This window comes from Mizuhopecten yessoensis, unplaced genomic scaffold (genome assembly GCF_002113885.1).
Source record: "Mizuhopecten yessoensis strain PY_sf001 unplaced genomic scaffold, ASM211388v2 scaffold1379, whole genome shotgun sequence".
NCBI classification, from domain to species: Eukaryota; Metazoa; Mollusca; class Bivalvia; order Pectinida; family Pectinidae; genus Mizuhopecten; species Mizuhopecten yessoensis.
In genome coordinates, this window is record NW_018404017.1 from 217,396 (window position 1) to 224,267 (window position 6,872).

The following is a 6,872-nucleotide window of genomic DNA, read 5'->3' on the forward strand; positions in this document are numbered from 1 at the left end:
GATAGCAAGGGCACACAGGGTGTGATACCTGGTTCCCCCTGTCTCTCCAGATACGTGACAACCGTAGTGTTGTCCGTAGCCACACAAACCACCTTGGAATGCAGGATCTCCCGAAAAGACTGCAGAGCCAACAGAACAGCCCTCATCTCGAGCACATTGCTGTGCTCCGAGAGCTGTTCCCCAGACCACTCCCCCGACTGGCAACGCCCGTCGAGATAAGCTCCCCACCCTGTCATGGATGCATCCGTGTACAGGGTCATAGTGGGAACTGGCTTGGACAAAGGAACCCCTCGGAGAACATTGTCCTGATGAGTCCACCAGCGTGCGTACTCCTTGACCGACTGGTTCAGAGGAAGCAAGGCTTCCCAATCCCTTGAAGAAGGGACCCAGTTGGCAAGGAGAAACATCTGGAGAGGCCTGATGTGAAGTCTCCCTAAGGGGACCACATCGGCCAGGGCGTTGAGATATCCCAGAAAACTGAGAAACCAACGTACCTGGACTTGAGACCGGCCGATAAAGGTCAGAGCAAAAGCCCTGGCCTTCTCGAACTTCTCCATCGGTGGAAGGGCGATGCCCTGAACCGTATTGAAACGGTTCCCCAGAAAAACAAAATCCTGAGATGGGGAAACCTCCGACTTTTCTCTGGAAGGAATGAAGCCGACCTTGAGTAAGAGTTTCAGAACCAACCGGGTGACCTGTACCAGAGACTCTCTCACTAGGTGGAGCATGAGGGAGTCGTCGAAATAGATGTGAACATCTATTCCTCGAGAGTGCAGGAATCCCACGACCACCTGCAGCAGCTTGGTGAAAACCAAAGGTGCAGTCGTGAGCCCGAACGGCATGGCCCGGAACTGGAAGACCTTTCCGTTGCAAGTAAAACGGAGGTACTTCCGTGCCGACTTCTTGATGGGGATGTGGAAGTAGGCGTCCTTTAGATCTACTGAAGTCGCCCACATTCCCTCTCTCACGGAGGCGATAATACCCCGAGGAGTCTCCATCTTGAAGTGAGGAGAATCTACGTGCTTGTTGAAGGCACTTAGATCTATGATGGGACGCCACGCCCCGGACTTCTTCCGAACCAGAAACATTCTGGAGTAGAACCCGGGAGTGCATCCCGACATAGGAACCTCCTCGACCGCGCCCTTGGAAAGCATGGTCCTTACTTCCTCCTGGAGCGCCAGAGCCTTTTCCGGATCCCCCGGTGGAGGAAAAAAGATTGGCTCTGACGCTAAGGGCGGATCCCGCACTAGCGGAATGCCTAACCCCTCCTTGATCACAGACAAGGTCCATGCGTCTTCCGTAATTTCCTTCCACTCTGGAAGGAAAGCAGAAAGACGACCCCCCACAGGAAGATCTGGTCGAGGCAGATCGAGACCTTGCCAGGCAAGAGAATCGTCTGCTGACCCGAAGCCTAATCCTGCGGGAGAAGGACCTAAGCTTGAGCCGAGAGGACTGCATTCCTCCCGGCCAAACTCGTCGTCTGACACGACCAAGGAGGGAAGAAAAGAGTCAGGAACCCTTCTTCTTACCCCCAGGAGGGTTCTTACCCTTCTTACCCTTCCATTTGTTGCCCTTGAAGGGAGGCTTATACTTGGGCTGCGCAGAGGACTGCGAAGCCGAAGGTTTAGCCTTCTTCTTAGGAGGCGCTGACCCCTGCGAGGTACTGGCCTTCTCAGCCTGAATCCTCTTCACCAGAAGTGCAGAGGCGACCGAGTCCTCCTTCAAATCCTTCTGAACAGAAGGAAGGGCCCCTCCAAAAAGAGTGGACCCTGAGAAGGGGGCAGTCAACAGTCTGGAACGGTAAGGCTCATCGACCGGGCGATTTTTCAAAACTGAAAACCGCCTAGCCAACAAGACATTGACGAGGGATGACACCTGTAAAGCTGCCAGCGCTCTCAATGCCCCGTTCAGGGCAGAGGTCACTCTGTCCTGGATGTCGGCCTGCTCTGTCTCGGTAATCCGACCCTCAGGCAAGTCGGATACCCTATATAGACAAACCGTCAAGTAGTCTATATACGACAGAATCTGGATGGAGAGACGCAGCAGTCTCTCCATCTTGTGGTGTTCTTTGGGACCGAACACCACCTGGTCCACCGATTTACCGGGCCAAGCTGCAAGTTCCCTCGATTCCAGCTTAGCTGGTTGAGGGGCAAGCAGACCATCATGTGTGGCATAGTCAGTGGCGTGCACCTCTGACAAATCGCCAACACTGAGCTGCAACCCAGCATACCCAGGACTACGGGTTGAAGAAGAATTCTTCCCTAAAACCCGAGACTGGGCGGTGGCCAGAGCTGAAGACACAATGGTGCCTTCTGGCAGAGAGCGGTCCGACCGAGCGGACACCCGAGGAGCCACCAAAGAACCCAAAAGGGTGGTGGACTCGGGGACAGATGATGCCGAAGGTGGTGGGCAAACCTCCTCCCCAAGAATCCGGGAAACGTCAGCCCTAAGGCCCCGCATACCGGATAACACATGCTGGGCCTCAACCTCAGCAGCCTCAGGGTCTCCCTCATCCTGGAAGTCCTCCTCTGAGGGCAAGCCCTCCTGAGGACTGTCGTCAGACGACTCGGAAAGACCAGCGTCTATATCCGAACAACCAGGTGAAAGATGAACAACATCATTGTCCTCTGCCATACCCGCGCCCTCAACGTCCATAGCCTCCACACCATCCAGACCAGAAGCCTGGGGCGGAGGAAATGGGCCAGCCAGAGGGGCCAACCCGAGAGAAGGCTCCCCGTACCGGCGTTTAGGTGCAGTGCGCCTAACGGCCGTGGCTGTAGGTTTAGGCTTAGTAGCCAAAACCCTACCCTTGGACCCAGAGACCAACGAGCCTGCCCGAGAGGCAGAAGTCCTAAAGGTCCGACACACCTTCTTAGGACCGGCCGATAAGGCCCCCGAAGTAGCAGAAAGTTGGGGGGGGTCAACAGAACTGCTAACACGTCTCCGCGAGGGAGAGACCAAACCCCAAGGATTCCATGACGGAAATGCCATGGGGTTAAACCCATATCCCGGAGGATAGGGGAAAGGTCCCGCGGGCTGGGAGTGACCCCAGAACTGGCCAAACTGGCCTGCCTGAGACTGGGGCTGGCCAACTTGCCCAAAGGGCGAAGGTGGACCGCCACTCCCTCCAGGTGGAAACCCGGACATGTACGGGCTAAGCCCGTAACTGCCGGGATGCTGTCGCAACCCAAAACCATCCGCAGGCTGGTAAGGGCGGCCCAAGGATGGTTGCCCGCAGGCACCCGTATACCCTAAGCCAGGGGAAAACGGAGGCCGGAAACCGGCCCCCTGTCCAGCAAACCCAACCCCTGGGGGGAAACCCCCCAGGTTCCCAGAAGAATGAAACTCGGGACCGGACCTAATAGGACCGGGTCCGGGTAACTGACCGGGAGGGTATGCCTGACCAGCATTGATGCCGGGATTAGTGAGCTGCGCGTCACTAATCCCGGTAGACACAGACAATCCCGAAAGAAAGTCTGTTGTCACACCAGGACCTGAACCCGAAAGAACAGGCCCGGCACCAAGACTGTCCCCAACGACCGCACCACCTGGAATGCCGGGATCACTGACAGAGTCAGTGACCGGCGGCCGGTAGTCCCTACCCGAAGGCAAGCGCGAAAGCTTACGGGCGTTCCCGGCCAATTCGACCCTTGGCTGTGCCAAGCCAGGGTCAGGCTGCCCCTCCCCTACTCCAGGGAGTTCCTGGACAGGAAGGGCCACCCCCTGCTCACGAGAGGGACTTGCCGAAGCAAGACCCCCCGAGACAGGAACAGAGACAGTACCACCAGACCCCAGAGAGCTGGTGGCACGACCCCTACCTCTCTGCTTCCCTCGCTTACCGGAAGAAACAGACGAATCTGTCTTACGGTAAGTTGAGGGTAGCTTTGGAACAATGAAGTCCTTGCCCTGAGATTTTGACTGTGAACAAAGTTCACAAGGCGAAACCTCACTGCAAGGACGACACCTGGGACAGGCATCATGAGGGTCCCGTTCCACAAAGAAATGGGAACACCCATGAGCACTACCTCGTCGCTGTCCCGACCGAGACATACCCTCCAAAGCGAACGTAAACAAAAAATTTACAAGCAGATAAAACGGGAAAATAAGGATAAAATACGATAGTACAAAGTACGCAACGTAGAAAGAATTTCACCCGTAATATAAATCAGAAAACGGTTAAAATAAATAACGTTTGCCGAAACAAACAACCGTCACCGAAATAAACAGAGGTCGGAAATTAACCCACGATAATGGCGGACCGTGGCACACCACCGGCACACGTGGAGTAAAATAACCGGCCGTAAAAGGCACAAAAATAATTTTCAACAACAATTAGTTATATCAATAAGGGCAGATGGGTAAAAGGCACACAAACTGCGCAAAAATATGAGTTGACACTCAAACCAAACCGACAAAACAATGTTTTGAATTGGAGCAAGCTCCGTGCGTCAGCATGCAGCAGGCGCCATAAAAGGAAGAGGAAGGGAGATCACTCCGTGGCTCTGTCATCGAGATAGAGGTTACGTCACGGTAGGGAGGTAGGGATATTTGAATCTTTTGTTTTTGGGCTACAAAGATGGGTGTAGGTATTGTATATGCATACTAAAGTTATGGTAATTATTACTGAAGTGAAAATATATGTTAGTACATGTATAATCATTAAAAGTGATATAGAAAAAATTAAGGTGGGTAGATTGACTAAATGTGACACAAACGTGTTGAACAGATCATATCTTATCTCATTAATTGTTTGTATAAAGATTATTTCACCTCGCCTTAAGACAACATAACTTTTCGAAATTAAATATGTTAAGCATAAATCAAGTTTTTGAAATAAGTAAACTGTCAGAAAGCAAGATCTTCATGGGCTATCTTAAATAAGGGCAATATCCGTATAGCATATCTTGCATACATTGTGAAATTATCTTATACACTAAATAAAGTTTAAACAAGACACTAGTTTCAACCACTTATCACTTTCATCTGATGCCATATCTGACAGGAAAAGTCTTCCGGTAAGCGATGAATAAATTTGAAAAAAAACCGCTTATTGTTAAAAATAATACCAGGCATATTTTTGATTAATTAGATATATAAATGAGCTATTCATAGAGCACTATCCGATCCAGTGGTGGTAACGTGGACAACACTGTCTGCCCCATCCTCCACACTTAACACGACATGGTATCCCCGGTTGATCATTTGGCCTACATTGGCGCCTACAGGGGCATGGTCTGTCCCAGTTCTGACCTGTATCAGGTAATATAAAATAAACCATTAGTGTCAAAAAGTAAAGTAAGCAATAGACAGTGTCAACGGACATGGGAAACATAACTATAGACAAAGAACACTAATATTTCTCATTTGAAAATATTTTATTAAATCTATCCGATTTAATGGGAATTGGGCAACAGGCAAAGCTTATACAAGCCCTCTCCCTCTCCAAGTCAAGTACCTGCTGTATTTATTTAATGATGAGTTTTAAATTTGACTAAAATATTTGCAAAGAGGACTATATTTTGACGCGTAGGGTTGTCTAGACATGCTATTGGTAAAGGGAACAAGATCAAGTAGTGTCAGCTTGATGAATCGCATCTCGTTCCGGGGTAGGTTTCCGTGAAAACAAAAGAGAAAAAAAAAAGAATATCTAATAATGTCTTCAGTATAACCAAATATATTTTACGAATGTGGCTGGGATTTTGATATCTTTCACGAGTGCGCAGCATGAGTGAAATATTTCAAATGTTAGGAGCGACTAAATATAGTTGGTATTACTAAAGACACTGTTAGGTATCCTCTATGTGTCACCACACTAATACACAACAGTGTCAACACACAGGAAAGCATATGCCATAGTGTCAATGCACAGGAAACATACAATAATGCCGGCACACAAATACACAACAGTTACAAGAAACAGTGTCAACACACTGGAAACATATAGTTTCAACACAAAGGATTGCAGAGGAGCTCCTGAGTGGAATATCCGTTCTAAAAAAGCATATTTATTCATCAAGTTCATTAAACCATTACTGAAAATATCTTCTAAGTTTATTAAATAGATACACTTTGTGTGTACTTTTCGTCCGTGGTATATAACCTTTCAGAGTTGTGATTGGTCGAGAAAATGAACTTTGACCGGGATAACTGTTTTCACGCGCTTTGTGCAAATGTCGGTTACTTTGTGGGGTTATAGGATGGAGAAGAGGGAATGATTAAAGCAATGTCAAAAAATGATGATACTTAAGGATTTGATCGCTATAAAATTGAATTAGTTTTAGGCAAAATTGCTACAAAATTGCTACTTACGACAAAGCGAAACATTTGAGTGCTAAAATAGGTACGTTTAGAGTACTACACGCCCTTCAATGTCGATTTTACCACTTTTAATGTATGATCAAAGTGTACTAATATCTATAGCTTTTCATTAATTCATAAAATCAACCTGAAGATTAACAGTTAATACGCAATGAATTGCATTAAGTTTAGCATGTTAACCTCATGTTAATTTCAAACCGGTATTAATTTCATCCGATGTTTTTAATTTTTTCGGTAATTTGATATTCTATTTTTTATTCTAAAAACTTTGTTTATTTAACTTTTTCAAGTTATTATTGTAAAGATGAACTTAGCTCTTTACACGCTATGGAAAGGATTTGTCTATATAAATGAGTACATGTTTCCCAATCATCTTCATAAAATGTCTTTATAATTGTACATGCTAAACTTACTTGAATAGAATATGGATTAAACTAAACAATATATAGTTACTGGATTATCAAAAACAATTCCAAAACTATATAGGAAGGAGGAAATACACATTATATTGGCATTTAATATCAATGTGTACGCCTTGGTCCGTGGTTATTCGA